This window comes from Oryctolagus cuniculus, chromosome 3 (assembly GCF_964237555.1).
Source record: "Oryctolagus cuniculus chromosome 3, mOryCun1.1, whole genome shotgun sequence".
NCBI classification, from domain to species: domain Eukaryota; kingdom Metazoa; phylum Chordata; class Mammalia; order Lagomorpha; family Leporidae; genus Oryctolagus; species Oryctolagus cuniculus.
The window spans coordinates 162,677,418-162,698,786 of record NC_091434.1 but is presented as its reverse complement, the minus strand read 5'-3'; positions in this window follow the sequence as shown (position 1 = coordinate 162,698,786).

Genomic DNA, 21,369 nt, shown 5'->3' with positions numbered 1-21,369 from the left:
AAAGACAGAGAGAAATGTCTTCCTTCCGTTGGTTCACTCCCCTAATGGCTGCTACAGCTGGAGCTGCGCTGATCCGAAGCCAGGAGCCAGGTGCTTCCTCCTGGTCTCCCATGCGGGTGCAGGGCCCAAGCACTTGGGCCATCTTCCTCTGCCCTCCCGGGCCACAGCAAAGAGCTGGACTGGAAGAGGAGCAACCGGGACTAGTACCTGGCACCCCAACCGGGACTAGAACCCCGGGTGCTGGCACCGCAGGTAAAGGATTAACCAAGTAAGCCACAGTGCCGGCCTGAAACAGGTCACTTTTTAAACTACATTGTTTTCATAAAAGTCCTAATCCACTATAGTAGACTTAAATGTTGCTTCTACATTGGTATGTCTCATTTAAAGTTGCTATTTCAAATTCATTTTCTAACAAAAAGATCCAATTTAATAACTGCTCGCTGCTTATCTACAAATAGATGTCCCACTGACATCTCAAATTAAGCATGCTTAGAATCAAAATTATTGTCTTCTGAAATCTGCCTTTGATTCTGTCATCTTTCTTTCACACAATGGTATCACCATTTTTCCCAAAGGACTGCTTTGTAAACTTGACTGCTTCATCTGTGTTGTCCCTACTTCTATCATTTACTAAACTACCTGTTCTGTATCTCCAACTTTTATTTTCTCCTTTCCATTTATTCTGTCAATCCCTTATTTCATTTTGCTGTCAGTGCTCAAAATGACCATGAAATGGATTCCTATCTATGCCTTATATTGTATTATATTCTAGGCTTGCATATTGTTGAGTTATTCTTATCATCCACATGTAGAAACATATCATTTCCATTTTCTTCAATCTTCTTGAATATCATGATTTAAGGAAACTAACTCTGTTGAGTAACTTTTAAGGTGTTCGGTCATTTGGTTTCATTCTGAACTTGAAGATAAATAATTTTCTGGAAACTTAGACAGCTAGGGGGTGGAAAGAGGGAAAAAAAAGTGAGCTGAGCCAGGCAGGCACTGAATTTGCTTTTCCTGTTGAATAGTATGCACTCTTGTCAATGTTGAGTTGAGCATGAGGTAAAAGCCCAGCTGTCTGTAATTTTTTTTATATTGAACATGAATGTATTTCTGTTGAAAACTAATGAGAATCGTATTTATCAAAGTAATGGGGCTACAGCACAAAAGTAAGTTTATTCAATCCAAAAAGGTCCTCATTTCCTTGAACAGTCATTGAGAGCAAAGTGTCATTCCCCAACACACCCCTGAGGCAAATGCGACATGGAAACAAGAAATAGAACCATTGGTAAGGCACTCCGAATTCTTTGCTTAACATAATAATTATGATGATAATACTAATGACAATAATAAATATAAATGAATGGTGTATTAATCCTTCTCCCATAAATTCATCGTGCATTCTGAGAAGATGCAGGTCCTGCCTCACTTCAGTAGGTATTATTTATATCATATGTTTTAATTACATTGCTTCATTCTTCCACACTTGTTTATGTTGTTGTCTCCACTGTCCATGTCCTTCCTTCCTTATTTCATGCTCAGACTTCAAGGTCTTTTCAATGCACCATCCACTCTAAAGCATTCTCTCTGTAGCACTTTATATTTCTTAATTGCCCCATTTATATTATTTCTTCCTTGTGTTGAGATTAATTGATTATGTATCCAGAGCTAATCACATTCTTCATATCTCTATCATCACAGAAACTGTCATAGGGTTATCTTACTCCTAGGCAACTGATTAATTGTATTTGCATTAGTGCGACTTAATGGGCCAGCACACCTAGGAGCATCTTTCATTGTTACAGTGTAGTTCAAGAGAGACTGTGAGAATGCATTTCAGGGGAGTTGGCATTCTAACAGGGAAGATAAGACTTAAAAAAATTCCCAGCACTTTAAAGGGTATGATTCGGTTGTTCAGCATATTCTGGTTTTGTGCAATTGTTACTGTTAAGTGCTCCAAAATCCTTGTAACGCTACCCCCCCCCCCAAAAAAGAAAGAAAAGAAAAACAACTTGATTCTCCCAAAGAATCCATCATTTTATTTCCTGGCAATAACTAATCTACTTTCTGACTCTGTGAATATATATACTCTAAACATTTAACAAATGGAATCTAAATATGTAATCCTTTTATTCTAATTTCTTTTCCATAGAATATATTTTTCCGTATTCTTGCATTTATCACTACTTTCTTCATTCCTTTCTGTGGACAAGTAATATTATATTGTATGAAATATCATATTTTTGTTAACCACTTAAAAATGATGGCATCCTACTTTGAAAAGTGTTGTCTAATCCAAATTCAAGAATATCTACTTTGTTTCTATTTTTTTTAAGATTTATTATTTATTTGAAAGAGTTACACAAAGAGGGAAGGAGAGGCAGAGAGGGAGAGGGAGAGGGAGAGGGAGAGGGAGAGGGAGAGGGAGAGGGAGAGGGAGATTTGAGGGAGAGAAAGATTTACTCCCCAATGGGCTGCAAGGGCTAGAGCTGCTCTGATCTGAAGCCAGGAGCCAGGAGGTTTTTCCGGGTCTTCCATGCAGGTACAGGGGCCCAAGGACCTTGGCCAACTTCCACCGCTTTCCCAGGCCATAGCAGAGAGCAGAATTGGAAGCAAAGCAGCTGGAACTTGAACCAGTGCCCCTATGGGATGCCAGCAATTTGGTCCAGGGCTTTACCCACTACGCCACAGCACTGGCCCCTATTTCTAATATTTTTTATAACTTTATGTCATATATTTAAGTGTTTTAGTGTGAGTTAATTTCTGTTGTATGATGTGATATAAAGTTCCAGATTTATTATTTTTACTGTGGATATCCTGTTGCCCCAGTTACAGTTGTTAGAGACTACTATTCTGCCATTGAATATTCTTGGCATCTAAAATAACTTGAACATTTATAGCTTTATTTCTAAAACAATAAGTTCTATTTCTTTGATTTGTTCCTCAGGGCTTATCTCAATATGTTACTGTTTCATTTGCTGTAGTCTTGACTTAAGTCTGAAACAATAAAATGTGAGTTCTTCAATATTCTTCTAATTCACAACCATTTGGGCTATTTGTATCCCTTGTTTTCCATATGAATTTTAGAATCAGCTCATTTCTTTCTGAAACCAAGACATGATGGAACTTTTATGGGATTGCATCGAATCTTAGGGGACATTTCCATCTTACCAATATTAAGCTTCGTAATCCATGCATGTGGAATGCATTTCCACTCATTTAGGTCTTTCAACAACATTTTATAGTGTTCAGGTCTTACATTTACTTTAATCATATGTATTTGGATTTTCATTGGAGTATATGGAAATACAACTGATTTTCTACATTTGGATTTCTCCTATTTTTAGGAAATCGTCCACTAACTATAAATTTATTTTTAAAATTTTTAAAAAGATTATTTATTTATTTTGGAAGTAGAGTTACAGCAGGAAAGAGGGAAAGAAAGAGAGAAAGGTCTTCCATCTGTTGGTTCACTCCCCAAATGGCTGCAAAGGTCAGAGCTGAGCTGACCCAAAGTCAGGAGCAAGGAGCTTCTTCTGGGTCTCCCCTAAGGGTGTGGGTTCCCAAGCACCTGGGTCATTCTCTGCTGCCCCCCACCAGGCCACAGCAGAAAACTGGATCAGAAGAGGAGCAGCAGGACTAGAACCGGCACCCATATGGGATGCCTACCCCCAGTCTACTATGCCACAGTGTTAGCCCTTATAAATCTATTTTTGTAAGTTCTCTAGAAATGTCTTTATATAAGATCATGTCATTTATACAAATAGTTTGTTTTCCTTTCCAATCTGGATGCATTTAGTTCTTTTTTCTCCCCTAATTGTCCTGGGTAGAACTTTCAGTATAATGCTGAATGGAAGCAGTCAGTGTAGATACTTTGATGTTCCTTGTCATAGAGTAATACTTTCAGGTTTTCACCATTATGCATGATTTTTGCTGTGGATTTTCCCTAGATGCCTTTTATCTCCCTTCTAATCCTAGTGTGTTCAGTGCTTTTGGCATTGGTTTGCATTGCTTTTTGCCAAAGCCTTTGTCTGTGTCATTGAAATGGTCGTGTGCTTTTCACTTTATCCTATTAACAGAATTTATTACATTGGTTGATTTGCCTATATTGAACCACCCTTTTAATTTTTGCATAAGTCCCACCTGATCGTGGTGCATAATTCTGTTAATATTTTCTTGGAAGCATTCTATCTCTTCTCTTTTTTTTCAGAGTTTGAGAAAGATTTGTGTTTAGTCATCTTCAGTGTTTTTATAAATTCACTAATGAAATAAAATAGAACTGTATTTTTCTTTGTTTCTTTTTAAAATATTTATTTTATTTATTTAAAAGAGAGAGAGAGGAAGAGAGAAAGAGAGAGAGAGAGAGAATCTTCCACCCACTGGGTCATTCTCCAACATCTGGGGCAGGGCCAGGCTGAAGTCAGGTGTTTTGAGATTCTATTCAGGTCTGCCAAATGGGTGTCAGGGACCCAAATATTTGAGCCATCTTCCACTGCCTTCCCAGACACATTATTCAGTAACTGGATGTGAAGCGGAGTAGCCGAGTCTTGAACTGGAGCTTAGATATGAGATGATGGCATTGCAAAATGTGGCTTAGCCCATTGTACCACACTCTGGCCCTACAGAACTGCATTTTTCTCTTTGGGAAGTGATGGTTACTGATTGAATCTCTTTATTTTTTTATGGGTTTATCGAGATTCTGATTTATTCTTGACTCATTTCAGTAGCTCATGTGTCTTGGGAATTCATCAGTTGCATTTAAGTTATCTAATTTGATAGCATTCAATTTTTCTTAGTATGCTATTACTTTCTTTTAAGATTCACCACAATATGTAATAATGTCCCTGCTTTCATTCTTCATTTTAGTAATTTTGGTCATTTTGTCTTGTTTGGTTTAGCTAAAGGTTCATCATTTTTGTTTTAACTTTCAAAGACAAACTTTTAATTTGTTGAATTTCTCTTATTATTTTTCTTTTCTCTGACACATTTATCTCTTTAACCTTTAGTATATTTTTGTATCTGTATTATATTTGTAACCTTTTTATTTCCATATTTCTTCTTGCTTTGAGTTATAATTGCTCTTTTTTTTCTGCTCATGTTATGATGGAAAATTAGGTTATTGGCTTTGAATCTTATTTAAGGTATTTTTAAATTTTCTTTTGGGCACTGTTTGTGCTGCAGCATGAAGCTTAGTATGTTTTCTTTCTGATCTCATTCATCCCAAGGTATTTTTAAATTGCCTTTCTGGGGGTCAATGCTGTGGTGTAGTGGATAAAGCCACCACTTGAGACACCTGCATCCTATATGGATGCCAGTTCATGTCCCAGCTGCTCCACTTCTGATCTGGTTCCTTGCTATTGGTGTGAGAAAAGCAGCCAAAAGATGGACCATCTGTTTGGGCCCCTACCATCCATGTGGGAAACCTGGATGAAGCTCCTGGCTCCTGGCTCCTGGCTTCAGTTGGTCCAACCCTGGCCAAAGCACCCACCTGGGGAGTGAACCAGAGGATAGCAGATCTCTCTCTTTCTTACTTGCTTTCTCTCTTCCTCTCTCTGTGTAATTTGGATTTGCAAACAAATAAATAAGTGCTTAATTTACTTTTGTGATATCTTCTTTAATTCATTGGTTTGAGAGTGTTATTTAATTTGCATATAATTGTGACCTTTTGTATTTCCTTTCAGAATATTTCTCACGAATTGACACTTTTCTGATTATGTTATATCATAATGTTATGTTATGTTTTCCCTAGTGACATATTTTGTTTGAAAGTCTATTTTGCAGCCGGTGCCACAGCTCACTAGGCTAATCCTCCACCTAGCGGCGCCAGCACACTGGGTTCTAGTCCCAGTCGGGGCGCCGGATTCTGTCCCGGTTGCCCCTCTTCCAGGCCAGCTCTCTGCTGTGTCCAGGGAGTACAGTGGAGGATGGCCCAAGTGCTTGGGCCCTGCACCCCATGGGAGACCAGGAGAAGTACCTGGCTCCTGGCTTCGGATCAGCGGGGTGCACCGGCTGCAGCGTGCTGGCCACGGCGGCCATTGGAGGGTGAACCAATGGCAAAGGAAGACCTTTCTCTCTGTCTCTCTCTCTCACTGTCCACTCTGCCTGTCAAAAAAAAAAAAAAAAAAAAGTCTATTTTGCCTCATATCAGTATAGAAATTTCAACTCTCTTTGTGTTACTGTTTATATGCAATTTTTTATCCTTTTATTTTTAAATTACTTGTTTCTCAATTAGTTCAATAAGTCTCTTGTGGGTAGCTTGTAGCTAATTTCTATTAGATTGTGTATTTTAATAATCTTTAACTTTCAGTTTGAGGGTTTAATCTATTTATATCTGAAGCAATTTCTGATAATAAAGGGCTTCTGATATTTGACTGTTCTTATGTCATGGTTATTGTTATTTCTCATTCCTCCAATAATATCTTACTTGTGTTAAAATTATATTTTCTTATCTGTCAGTTTAGAATTCTCTTCCTGCTTCTTTATTATTTGGGCTTTTAAAAATTATTAAAATTGCTTTTAATGTGAAACTTTAAGCAATTTAGTTTGGATCAGTTTCAATTCATCAATAGTATATAATACAATAATTTATAATATTTTTAATACTTAGTTTATGGATACAAGTTACTGTTCTGTGTCCTATTCAAGCAATGGAGTTCCATTTTTGCATTTCTTGTAAGGCATGTCAAATATAACATAACTGTTGATTTCTTTACAATTTTTGTTTATCTGAAAAAGTTTAATTTCTCTGCCTTTCTTGAGGGATCTGTGATTGTCTTAATTTCTATTGGATTTTTGAAGGATATTTTTGGACATAAAATTTTTGGCTGATTGCTTTTTCTTTTAACACTTTGAATATGCAAGCCCATTACTTTCAGACCTACAATGTTTCTAATGAATAAGGAATTTTTCATCTTATTGAGGGTCCCTTGCTCATGATAAGGATAGCTGCTTTCAAGACTCTTTGTCTTTCATCAGTTTTATTATATTGTGGATAGATCTCTTTGAATTTATAGTACTTGTAATTCATTGACCTTCCTGGATTTCTACATAATTTATTTTCTTCAAATATGGGAAAACTTTATTTGGCATTTCCTTTTTAAATATTTTTATTACAATTCTCTTTCTTTTTTTCTTGTGTGACCTCCCTATGCATATGTTAGCATGTTTGAATATGTTCCATAGATCTCTTAAGTTCTATTCACTTTTCTGCATTCTTTTTTATACTTTATTCTCCATACTGAATGGTATTAATGGACCCATCTTTAAATTAACAAATTATTTTTGCTGTCTAATAAAATTGTGATTGAGAACCTCTACTGAGTGCTTATTTTGGTTTTCATAATTTAAACTCCAGAATTGAGGTCTGGTATCCTTTGACAGTTTACAACTATTTATTATAAGTATCTTTACTTGCAAGATGTCGTTATTACATTTTCCTTGACTTTGGGTTCTTTTCACTCTGCACAAATTTGAAATGGACAATTTCAAGTTTATGGCTCTGTCTTAGCTCTCACTTCTTGTCTGTGGAAAACAAAGTGAGTATTGAGGGTCACCTTGTATGATTTTTCAGTATGAATATAGGTTTGCACATGACATTGTCGTCTAGATTCCAAAGTTATATTGGTGCTTTTCAAAGCCCTTTCTCCAAAAAGCATCTCATTTCTCAAAATTTCCTGCTAAACATTTGGTAACTCTAATTATTTTTTTTCACTCATGCTTTTACCCACTGTCGTGAATATCAGCAACTAAAATATTTGACTTCAAATGTTTGTTAGTAATGTTGCCATGGTTGTGGGTTTAGTGCTGGGTCAGCTTATACTGGATAAGAAAAAATAGACCTTTTGAATGGGTCTTGAACCTTGCCACTGGAGAGATTAAAATAAATCATTACAACTTCCTCTCTCCGGTGCCAATACTGAAAATAAAACTCCTACTTTCAAGGCTGCCACGGTGCTGGTGGGTATTGTAACCAAGATAATTTAAAATGCCACACACTTAACTGTTTCTACTGAAATTTAGCTATTTTTCTTAAATAAGTGTTCCCTGGATTGCTGTGAGGTTTTTATTCATTTCCAAAGCTCTGTGAAAGATATTGACAGTATCTGCCAATATTTAAGACACTTTTATAAAGGAGTTAGTATCTGGAATTTATGGAAAATCTTTTGTCACTCTATTCTACCCCGCATCAATTCAATAAAGAGTGGCAATCCAGTATCTCCTTAGTGAGCCCATTGTGAATATATATATAAGAAACTAAGGATCCTGAGCTTTGATTCTCACTGTCTCTGACAATCTAATGAGAATAGCAGAATGATTGGGAGCCCAGACAAAGGGTTTGAAGATATGCTGGAGAAAAATTGAACAATTCTTTTTAAAAAAAAATTCATTTAAGGTATATAAATTTCCTGTATTTCATATATACTGATTCAGGAACATAATGATACTTTCCATCCTACCCTCCCTCCCGCCCATGGTCCTATCCTTCTTCCTCTTCCCTCTCCTGCTCCCATTCTTATTTTTTTTTTACCAAGATCTATTTTCAGTTAACTTTATAATCATTAGATTACCCCTACACTAAGTAAAGAGTTCAACAAATAGTATAAAGAAAAAAAAAGCACTGTTTCTCAACAGTCAGACAAGGGTTGTTAAAAACCATCAGACTCTCACCAAATAGATAAATCAGGATCTGCTTTTTCTTTTAACACTTGAAATATGGATGGACATGGACAGAATTATAATTCTTGAACCTTATACTACAAAGGAAATTTTATTTTATTTTATTTTTTTGGATGGCAGAGTTAGACAGTGAGAGAGACAGAAAGGTCTTCTTTCTGTTGGTTCACCCCCAAAATGGCTGCCCATGGCAGGTGCACTGCGCCGATCTGAAGCCAGGAGCCAGGTGCTTCCTCCTGGTCTCCCATGTGGATGCAGGGCCCAAGCACTTGGGCCATCCTCTACTGCACTCCCGGGCCACAGCAGAGAGCTGGACTGGAAGAGGAGCAACCGGGACAGAATCCAGTGCCCCGACCAGGGCTAGAACCCCAGGGTGCCGACGCTGCAGGCGGAAGATTAGTTAAATGAGCCATGGCGCCAGCCAAGAAATTTTGTTTTTTTAATGTCATCCCACATTATTCGATTTTTAGTGAGTTTATCAACCATCTTCCCAGATGGTGCTAATGTTACTAATATGCGGAACTATTTCAGTCCTTTTCCTTTGACAAAGGATACTTTGAGGAAAATCCAAGATGACTGAATAGTGAAAAGATGGGCTGATTTTTGACCCTGGGAAGATACCGGAAAAAGAGGGGAGGAACTGCATTCTCATGGACCATTGGAGATAAGTTTGCAGTGGAAAGTCTGCAGAAAGAAGTGAGAACAACAGAACAGTGGGGATGATACACCCACACATTAGTGAGAGGAACACCACTGGTAACTCCAACAGCTGGTGGCTGGTAGGGATGTTATCTTCTTGGAGCAAGGTTAGAGAACCTGCGGTCCCCTGAGTAGGCCTGAAGTGATAGCAGGGGTAGGGTGCCAACGTACCCCATGATGGGAGAGTGCATTGCTTTTCTTCCCACACCCACCAAGTTGTCCAGTAACCAGCAGGGAGAAAGTATTATCTTAATGAGGCAAATAGAGGCTGTTGTGGCCTGCATGCAACAGGAGAATTTTTATTATAGGGATAAATCTGAGGTCCCAACTGACATTGTCTGGCCTGGAGGGCTGAAGTGGGAGTGGTACCCACTTGGATCCATAACGTGAAGGCACTTGGCTCTCCTCACTCTATCAAGCTGCTGGATTCAAATTGTCAAGGCAGAGCACCCTCTGATCTCTAGCAGGTGGCTGGCTCTGGGAATGCCATGGCTCTCTCTGTGGCTGGGAGGCTCACTGGCCTGAAAGTGGATCCTCTGCTCCTTGTGACTGTGGGGATCCTGTGATGGCATGACAGGACCTGGGGTGTGGCTGGTTCTTTGGTCAATCACTAGGTCTGGCTTCAGAAGCTCAGAGCTCCCAGAATGCTGGGGGGATAATTACCACAGAGGATTCTGCACTCACACTAAAAGCATATAAATCCTAAATACCATTCATGGACCTGAGTGGCTGAGAGGTCAGACACTGGGGATCACCCTGGACAGTTGGTCTACCTTGACAGAGAGGGGCTGAGTCTGTGAAAATGACAGCTGATGTGATCGTACCCTTCCCCATGCTGACCATACAAGAGATCTACCACATCCAACATGGTGTCACTCCGGACTCCTATCCCACTTTGAAGCACTGACCAGAACACCCTGGCCCCACACAGCACACACTTCTGGATTTCTGCTGAAGGAACAGATACTCCAGTAAGCCTTGGAGGCATGTTTCAAAGATAAAATCACTCAGGGGTGAAAACCAGCAAGTGTTTCCACAGATGCCTAAATATAAAGGTAGAAATACAGGAATCAGGAATGAAGATTGGTATGACTCCCCAAAAGGAACACAATACTTCAATATTAGAATGTGAAGATGAAGAGATTAATGAAATGCATGAAAAAATTCAAATTATGATCATAAGTTCACTCAAAAACACAGAGAAGCAAATACATGAGTTAAAGAAATTCATACATGACATGGATGAGAAACTCTGCTAGGGTATAGAGCTATTGAAGAAAACATAAAACTTTGAAATATTAAAAATGAAGAATTCAATATGTCAAATAAAAATATAATAGAAAACCTTAACAATATGTTCCATGAGGTAGGAGAAAGAATATATGAGCTAGAAAACAGATCTTTGGAAATATCTTAGAGGAGGAGGAAGTGAAGGAGGAGGAAGAGGAGGAGGAGAAATCAGAAAAATTTAAAATAGTATTAGAGATTTATGAGATATCATAAAACAACCAAACATGTATCTTTTAGGTGTTCCTGAACATATGGGATGGCAGAATAGATTAGAAGACATATTCAGTGAAATAATAGCAGAAAATTTCCCTACTCTGGAGAAAGATATTGGATGCACATAGAACTCATAGACATGAGCAAAAAATATCTTCACCATAACACATTATAGTCAAACTTCCAAAAAGAAAAAGATCCATGTACCTACAACTAACTAATCTTTGACAAATGAACTAAAATCACTTCCTGGAGAATGGACTGTCTCTTCAAGAAATGGTGCTGGGAAAATTGGAAAATTGGACCTCTGCATGCAGAAGTATAAAAAAAAAAACCCCTAACCTATAAACAATCAACTGACAGTAAATCAAGTATCAAAACCTAACACCTGAAAACATCAAGTTAATAGATTATAGCATATGGAAAACATTTCAAGACATTGGAATAGGCAAGAACTTCTTGGATAGGACCCCAGAATCACTGGCAATAATGGCAAAATAGACAAATAGGATGACATAAAGCTAAGAAGTTTCTTCACTGCAGAGGAAACACTCAACAAAGAAGCAATCAACAGAATGGTAGAAAATATTTACAAACTATATATATTACAAAGGTTAATATCCAGAATATATAAGGTCTCAAGAACCTAAACAACAAAACAAACAATCCAGTTAAGAAATGAACAGGCATTTTCCTAAGGATGAAATAAAAATGGTCAACAGACACTCGGAAAAATGCTCAGGATCACTAACCATCATGGAAATGCAAATGAAAATCACGATGATTCACCTCACACTGGTTAGAATGGCTATCATTCAAAAATCAAAAATTAACAAATATTGGTGAGAATGTGGTGATAAAAGTACTCTAATCTACCATTGTTGGGAATGTAAACTGGTACAGTTACTGTGAAAGACAGTTTGGAAAATTCCTCAGAGATCTGAAAACAGATCTAACATATGACCCAGCCATTCCATTCCTGGAAATTCATCCAAACAAAATGAAATCAGCATATGAAAGAATTATCTGTATCCCATGTTTATAGCAGCTTAACTCACAATAGCTAAGATATGGAATAAACCCAGATATCCATCAACTGATGACTAGATAAAAAGTTGTGATTTTCATACATGGTGGAATACTAGTCAGACACAAAAAGAATGAAATCCTGTCTTTTGTAAAAAACTTTAAAAATTGGGTGCAAACGGAGACCATTTTACTTCATGAAATAAGTCAGACCCAAAAAGATAGATTATGTTTTTCCCGATTTATGGTAACTAATATACAGAGTGCAAAAAAATGTAATGTATATGAGTAAAATTGATGTCCTGAGATTTGGTTATTGCTTATAGTCCTTGTCTATACTTGAGGATTTTTTTTCTTTTTACTTGTTGAATTCATTAATGGAGGGTGAAGCCTGTGATAATAAAGTAAATTGAAGGTATGTCATTGAAAAAAGTAGAAGAAAAATAAGAAAAAAAGAGGAAGGAGAGTTAGAGGAAGGGAGTATACTTTGGAAAGTATCATTATATTTTTAAAACTGTTTATGTGAAATTTGTTAAATGTAAGAGTGGGAATAAAAGAGGGAAGAGATGTGCTATTCGGGACATGCTCAAGCTGACTTACCTCAAACGGTAGATCTAGAAACATACCAGGGGATTCCAATTCAATCCCATCAAGGTGGCATGTACCAATGCCATCTCAGTAGTCCCAGTGATCAATTTCTGTTCACAATTGATCATAATGATAGGACTAAGAACCAAAGGGGTCACAGAAACAAGAATAGTGTCTGCAAATACTAGCTGATAGAATAAAAAAGGGAGAGAATGATCCAACATGGGAAGTGAGATACACAGCAGACCCATAGAATGGCAGATGTCCTAAACAACACTCTGGCCTCAGAATCAGCCCTTAAGGCATGTGGATCTGGCTGAAAAGCCCATGAGAGTATTACAGGCATGGAAAGCCAAGACACTCTGGGGAAAAAAAAAAACCCTAAATTAAAGATCTCCACGAGTGAGATCCCAGTGGAAAGAATGGGTCATCAAAGAAGGAGGTACCTTTCTCTGAAGGGAGGAGAGAACTTCCACTTTGACCATGGCCTTGTCTAAAATTATCAGAGTCAGTGAACTCAGGGGGCTTCCATAGCCTTGGCAGCTCATGACAAGAGCCTAGGGTGATTACTGACGCCATAAACAAGATTGTCAATTTGTTAAGTCAACAACAGGAGTCACTGTGCACTTACTCCTCATGTAGGATCTTTGTCCTTAGTGTGCTGTACATTGAGATTTAATGCTATAAGTAGTACTCAAACAGTATTTTTCACTTTATGTTTCTGTGTGGGAGCAAACTGTTGAAATCTTTACTTAATGTATGCTAAACTGATCTTCTGTATATTAAGAGAAACGAAAATGAATCTTGATGTGAATGGAAGGGGAGAGGGAGTGGGAAAGGGGAGGGTTGCGGGTGGGAGGGACGTTATGGGGGGAAGCCATTGTAATCCATAAGCTGTACTTTGGAAATTTATATTCATTAAATAAAAGTTTGAAAGCAAAAAAAAAAAAGAAAAAAAGAAATTTGTTCCCTTCATATAAATTAAAAATTTTTAAATTTAACAAGAAAGAATATTCTGAGAAAAAAGTAATTTTTAGCTTGTCTATTCTCTACAAAGGAGCATCTAGTCCATTCTGTACTCACTGGAGTACAGAAAGTTTTAGAAATGCTCTGATGTTAATATTTGACATACAGAGTTGCATCAGTGTCCTCAGCCTTGCTGGCACATTGTCACAGGTGTACTTTATCTATGGTGATACGAGTGAAAGGTCTGTTGCCTGCTATACGAAAGGATTCATAGGCTCAGCTGCCAGCGCTCAGGAAGGCAGATGACATTGTGTTGTACAACCTAAATTTATCATCACAGAATAGAAAAATGATGTAAAATATTCTTGCAAGAGACTTTGAATTGAAGAGTAATAATAATACAAATATAATCCAACAAGGAAATGACAGGCCTGACATTTCAGCTGCTACCGTGTATAAGATTAAAACAATGATAAAGTAATCTAATCTGGCAAGTAGTTTTTCATAAATATTCACATTTAATGATAATGTTTGTCATGTGGATTTGCATTTTTAGTTCTTAAAATGACCAAAACCTTATGTAAATATTTTACTTTTAGATATTAAGTATCATGTGAAGCTAATAATAACTTTCATATGAAGCTTTCTTGAATAAAAAATTACATTTTATAACTAAGCATCCAATACCTGGTTCAGAAATAGCCACAATAATTTCAGTGATTTTAAAAAAAGCAATGCTCAGTACATGACTGTGTAAAATATCATTGAACTTAAATGTAGCCATTTTGAGAATCCCAGTATTAAAAGAGAACAATCCCGTATCATCAAGGAAACATTTGCTATTCCTTCCACAATAAAACTTGCTGAAGTAATGCACAAAAAACAATATGCTCATGAACCCCAAACTGTTTTTATCAACAAATACTGTTATTAAAAAAGGATACATAGAAAATATGGCTGAGTATTTGAAAAAGCAACTAATAAATCAAATTACTTATTGTGGGAATTTTCTATACAGGTAGGTGGAAGTACATGTTTCTAAAAATTCTTACCTTAGGAAATTTGATAGATGATGAAATAAGTTAGTTTCCTATGAACACTCAAAGAGCTGTACTGAATACAATTCCAGCAGTTATTCATTTAATTTTTAAAAAGCTTTTAACAAAATGCATGTAAATGTCACTAGAGTGGAATGGTTTGCCTTGACAGCATTTTAAAAAATGGAGAGTAAAGCTGAGGAAGTAACATCATACATGGACTGAATTTATTGCATTATTTTTTAGACACAGTATCATAGCTAGGAAGAAAAAGCCAGTGGTGCACAAAATATTTTAGTTTGTTAGTTGAATTAATCTAAAATTTTAAAAAAATATTCATAAACAAAGTGTGTAATGCCTTGTAATAAGATGTGCGACCTTGAAGAGCATATTATTACTCAGATATGTGCTGGTTACTCTGTAGTGGAATCATTAAGAATTGAACTTAGAAATATGAACTACTCAGTTTAGTTTAGAGAAAAACTGTAATTCTATGTGAAAAATTTTTTCATACGTTCCAGCAAATATTAAAGAAAAAATCTTACCCTTCAAAATATAATTTAGCATTTTAGCGGCGTGTGGTCAATTTACTGAGCTTTTGTAAGATACTTGTGCCACAGAGTGTAAGTTTTTGATATGGCTTCTTAGAAATGTTTCCACTATGTGATTTTGTTGCTGAAAACAAGTGTAAGTTACCTATAAAAACACTCATATTTTCAAATTTAAAAACAACATTTTCTAATGCATTTAAAACCTTTCTATATGAAGTTTCCATAGTTGTTTAATCTACATGTTAAAATTATTAGAAGGCAGCATCTTCTACTGCTCAAGGTCACTAGTCATCAGAGAAATGCAAATCAAAACTAAAATGAGTTTCCACTTCACCCCAATTAGAATGGCTTTCATACAGAAATCAACAAACAACAAATGTGGTGAGGATGTAGGGAAAAGGTACACTATTCCACTGTTGGTGGGAATGTAAACTGGTAAAACCACTATGGAATACAGTTTGGAGATACCTCAGAAATCTGAATATAGTCCTACCATACAACCCAGCCACCCCACTCATGGAAATTTACCCAAGGGAAATAAAGTCAGTAAATAAAAAGTTATCTGCACCCCCATGTTTATTGCAGCTCAATTCACAATAGCTAAGACATGAATCAACCTAAATGCTCATCAATGGAAGACTGGATAAAGAAATAATGGGATATGTACTCTATGGAATTCTACACAGTGGTAAAAAATGAAATCTCATCATTTGCAACAAAGTGGATGAATCTGGAAAACATCATACTTAATGAAATAAGCCAGTCCCAAAGAGTCAAATACTATTTGTTCTCCACGATCTGTGATAACTAACAGAGCATCTAAAAGAAAACCTGTAGATGTGAAATTGACACTTTGGGAAGCAGTGATTTGAACAGCCCTTTTCTTGACTATTGAGGAACAATTGTTTTTTCCTTCTTAATACCATTGATGAACTCTTTACTTAAAATAGAGTTGTCTATAAAGCCAGTTGAATATAGGTCCCAGTGAAAAATAAGAGTGGAAATATGAAAAGAGGAGCTGTATAGTTCTGCATACATTCCTAGGGATTTATTTCTAAGGATACAGCTAAAAACTTACAACGGGACTCCAAATCCCATTAAGCTGGGTAGTAATAATGCCATCCTAAGTGTTAAAGTGATCATATTAAGTGTTAAATAGATCATATAGATGGGGTTATGTGTTAAAGGGATCACATAAATAAGAACAAATGTACAAATGTTTGGTAATAACAATAGATAGAATTAAAAAGGAGAGAATGTTCCAACATTGAAAGCAGTCCAAACAGCAGACTCATGGAATGCCAATCACTCTAAATAGCATTCTGATCTCAGAATCAGCCCGTAAGTCATTCTGGTCTGGCTGAAAAGCTCATGAGAGCATTTCAGACATAGAAAGCCAAGACACTATGGCAAAAAATTGTCCTACATGAAGCATCTTTGTGAGTGAGACTCTAGTGGAAAGAATGGGCCATCAAAGAAAGATGTACTTTTCTCTGAAGGGAGGAGATAACTTCACTTTGCTTATGGCTTTGTCTAAATACTGATGGAGATTGTGGACTCAAAAGGCTCCCATAGCCATGGTAACTCAAGTCAAGAGCCTAGGGTGATCATTGGCATCATACATAAGAGTGTTAATTGTTAAATTAACAACAGCAGTCCATGTGCACTAACTTGCCATGAGGGACCTCTGTCCTTAATGAGTTGTACTAAGAAAACTATGTGTAAAATTTGTTCTCAATTTTTTTTATATTTTGTTTGTGTGTGTGCAAACTTTTGAAATCTTTATTTTGTATAGAGTTGACCTTCTGTGTATAAATTTAATTGAAAATGAATCTTTATGGAGAATGGGAAGAGGAATGGGAGAGGGAAAAGGAGGTGAGGTGAGAGTGGGAGTGGGATGGTGGGTATGGGAGAAGGAATCACTATTTTCCTAAAGTTGTAGTTATGAAATTTGTACTAATTAAATAGAATATTTGTTTGGTAAGAAAAAACCAATAATATAAGAAGCAAACTTAGAAATAAAATTTTAATATAGTTTATAAAATGTTTTATAATTGTATAAATAAGCAAATCATTTCCATCAGTTTCTATGAGAAAATATCTTTTACATAATTAATGAAATGCACTTTAATATAGTTTCTTCCTCTCTAATTTCTATTTTTCTGTATGTCTCATGTTAAATAATTAATAAAATAGCATATAATTCATAAAAATATACTGAACTGTATATTGTCTTTTTAAAAATATTTATTCTCTTATTTTGAAAGTCAGAATTACACAGAGAGACTGAGAAAGAGACAAAGAGAGGTATTCCATCCATTGGTTCACCCCCCTGATGGCTGCAACAGCCAGTGTTGGACCAGGCCAAAGCCAGCAGCCAGAAACTTCATCTGGATCACCTATATGGGTGAAAGCAACCCAAACACTTGGAACATCCTCTACTGCTTTTCCCAGGCCATTAACAGAGAGCTGGATTGGAAGTGTAACAACAGGGACAAATGACACCCATATAGGATACCAAATTTTGCAAGTGATGACTTTACCTGCTATGCCACAATGCCAACCCTGTGAATTGTATGTATTCTTGATAATTAAGTAAAAATATGAACTGGGATAGGCATTTTGTACAGTGAGTTAAGCTGCTACTTGGGACTCCTGCATTCCATATTGGAATGTGAGCCCCGAATACCACGCTTCCCATCCAGGTTCCTGATAATTTATTCTGGGAGGCAGCAGGTGATAGCTCAAATGCTTAGGCCTCTGCCACCCACTTGGGAGACATGGGTAGGATTCTGGGCTTCTGGCTTTGTATTAGCCCAGTCTTGGCTATTATGGGCATTAGAGAGTGAATTGGTCAATGGAAGATCTCTGTATTTACACACTTAAACATTGTTAAAAGGGTAAATGTTATGCTAAGTGTGCTTTCTGCATAAACAAAGCAAACAAAAGGACACAAGGAAACTTTTGGAGGTGATAGATGTGTCTATTAGGGATATTTTGGTGATAGTTTCACTGGTGTTTGGTGTATTATATGCCCAGACTCAACCAATTTCATGCATCAAATATGCATAGTGTATTTACCTAAATACATTCATAAATAGAAAAAATAGTTTCAACTGACTTTTGTTTGTTGACCTTATGTTCTGTAAACTTGTTAAATATTTATAATTTCTGAATTTTAATGGAAGAACCATTTTATATTCCATCTATTAAATATTATTGTCTGCAAATGTAGGCATTTATCTGTTTGATTTCCATTTGTATGATATATATGTGTATATTAATATATGTAATATGTGTTATATTTACATTTTGAAAGAGATCAAGGATTATTATATATATGTATATATGTGTGCATATATTTGTATATGTATATGTATATAAACATATTCTGCACATTGATCTGACATTAACTTCTCTTGCAAAATGTAAATATTATCTCATGAAAAGACACTAAGAATTTTAGAGCCAATCACACTTCCTAAACTAGATGGTTGCATAGAGTGTTCATTGCAGATGGATCCTGGAAGGGAGACAGTGTAGCTGAAACCTGGCACTTGCTCAGGTTACCAAGCCACATTCCCCAGAATGATTTACAGTGGGGCTAGGTTACCCTTGCTGAAATGAAATTTTTTTCTAGCTCACTGAAACCACCTTACTAGCCAACAGTTATTTTGTGCCTGAAAGAAAACTTTAATGGAAATAAGGGAGCTATGGAGAAAGCAACCAACAGTAAAATGGAGAGAGGGTCATTCAGAAAAAAAAAAATAGAAAAATGACAGACAAGCTTTCAGTTTTGTTTACCAATATACTCTCAGTAATTATGGTTTTTATCCATTGACCTTCCTTTGTGTAATTTAAACCTATCTGTACAGAGCAAAATATGAAGGGACACAGTTCTTTCACACTTCAAGTCTTTGTTAAATATCTAAAATAGTAGTTAGATACAGAAGTGACCAATACACACCTCCTGTACTTGCATGTGTGAAAGTCCTGTCCCAGTCCTCAGTTACCATGTTTTATTTGTTTCTATTTTTTTAAGATTTATTTTATTTATTTGAAGGACAGAGTTACAGAGAGAAGTAGAGATAGAGAGAGAGGTCTTCCATCCGCTGGTTCACACCCCAAATGGCCACAATGGCCAGGGCTCCGCCGATCTGAAGTCAGGGGCCAGGAGCCTCTTCCAGGTCTCCCACACAGGTGCAGGGGCCCAAGCACTTGGTCCATCTTCCACTGCCTTCCCAGGTCACAGCAGAGAGCTGGATCAGAAGAGGAGCAGCCGAGACTAGAACCAGCGCCCATCTGGGATGCCGATGCTTGAGGCCAGGGCTTTAACCCGCTGTTGCACAGTGCCGGCCCTCTCAGTTACCATGTTAGTGTGGATCTTGTTACTCACCCCTACTCTCTGTTCTCAATAGTGACTTTAATTGGATGGAGTCAAATCTGTTTTCAATGGCCCAATATGGGTAAAATCAGCTAAAAAAGATGTTTCTTGGGTATACGATTTATATTCTTTCCTAAAGGAGCAATTGGGGGAGGCTGAGCTCTGTGGGATGCTATGCTATGTGCTGTCCTGAGTGGCACTAACTTTATCAGAATACCCCAGCGGGGGTGAGGAATATTAGACCCTGCCAAGGCAAGCATAGGCAGCGTTCAAAATTCAGTAAATAAGTAACAGGCTAATTTTTAAGCTGATAATTTTGCATGGCTGACAAATGGTGTTATAAATATCCAAGGGCCAGCACTGTGGCATAGTAGGTTAATTCTCCGCCTGCAGCACCACATCCCATTTGGGAACCAGTTCAAGTCTCGGCTGTTCCTCTTCCAATCCAGCTCTCTGCTATAACCTGGGAAGGCAGTAGAAGATGGCCCAAGTATTTGGACCCCAGCACCCGTGTGGGAGACTGGGAAGAAGCTCCTGGCTCCTGGCCTTGGATCGGCACAGCTCCAGCTGTTGCAGCCATTTGGAGGGTGAACCAACAAAAGGAGGACCTTTCTCTCTGTCTCTTCCTCTCACTATCTGCGACTCTCTCTCTCTCTCTCAAATAAATAAAAAATAATATCGTTAAAAAATGTCCAAAAGTCCCGTAGAAGATAAAAATTGCTAAGAAAATATTATGGAGAAATAGAAACTTTTATTTAGTAAATATAAATTTCCAAAGTACAGTTTATGGATTACAATGGCTTTTTCCCTCTCATAACTTCCTTCCCATCTGCAACCCTCCCATCTCCCACTCCCTCTCCCATTCCATTCACTTCAAGATTCATTTTCAATTATCTTTATATACAGAAGATCAATTTAGTATATATTAAGTAAAGATTTCATCAGTTTGCCCCCACACAGAACACAAAGTGCCAAATACTATTTGAATACTAGTTATAGCATTAATTCACATTGAACAACACATTAAGGACAGAGATCCTACATGAGGAGTAAGTACACAGTGATGAATTGGAACTCTAAAGTTCACATGTCTGCTCCAGGGTTGTTTGAGAGACATAGGTTAGGAAGGAAGATTTGAGATAAAGATTTAATAATTTGAATTTATAAAAGTTTTAATTTTCACACTGTGAAAACATCTATGATATTTATGTGAGGGACTAAGATTTTATGACAAATAACATATTCTACACCTCTATGTTTGGAGATAAAGGAAATATAAATTTGGAATTGTTAGCATCCTGCAATGTTTACTATGCCATAGTCCCTGCGTAATCACAACAAAAGAGATAATTGAACATTGTCAAAATTAATGACAATTTGAATGTTCCAGGATACCATACTTCCTGTCAAACTTAATTTGAATCTTTTTAAAAGATAAGTTTGAAAAAACAAACAAACAAACAAACAAAAAAACAAGAAAGGGGCCTGCACTGTGGCATAGCTGATAAAGCCACCACCTGAAGTGTTGGCATCCCTTATGGGCTCCTGGCTGCTTCACTTCCAATCCAGCTCTCCGCTATGGCCTAGGAAAGCAGCGGAGGATGGTGAGGGTCCTTGGGCCCCTACACCCATGAGGGAGACCCGGAAGAAGCTCTTGGCTCCTGGCTTCGGATTGGCCCTGCTCTGGCTGTTGTGGCTGTTTGTGGAGTGAACCAGAGGATGGAAGACTCTCTCTATAATTCTGCCTCTGCCTCTCTGTAACTCTGCCTTTCAAATAAATAAATAAATCTAAAAAAAAAAGGTAAGTTTGTTTTTTATTTCATTTGGAGTCTTTCCCCAAAGCAAGACTTTCTGATACCTTATCACGAACAGGAAGAAAATGATGTGCTTGACACAACCAGATGAAACATGTCACCATTGCACCTGACAGTTAAAAAATTTA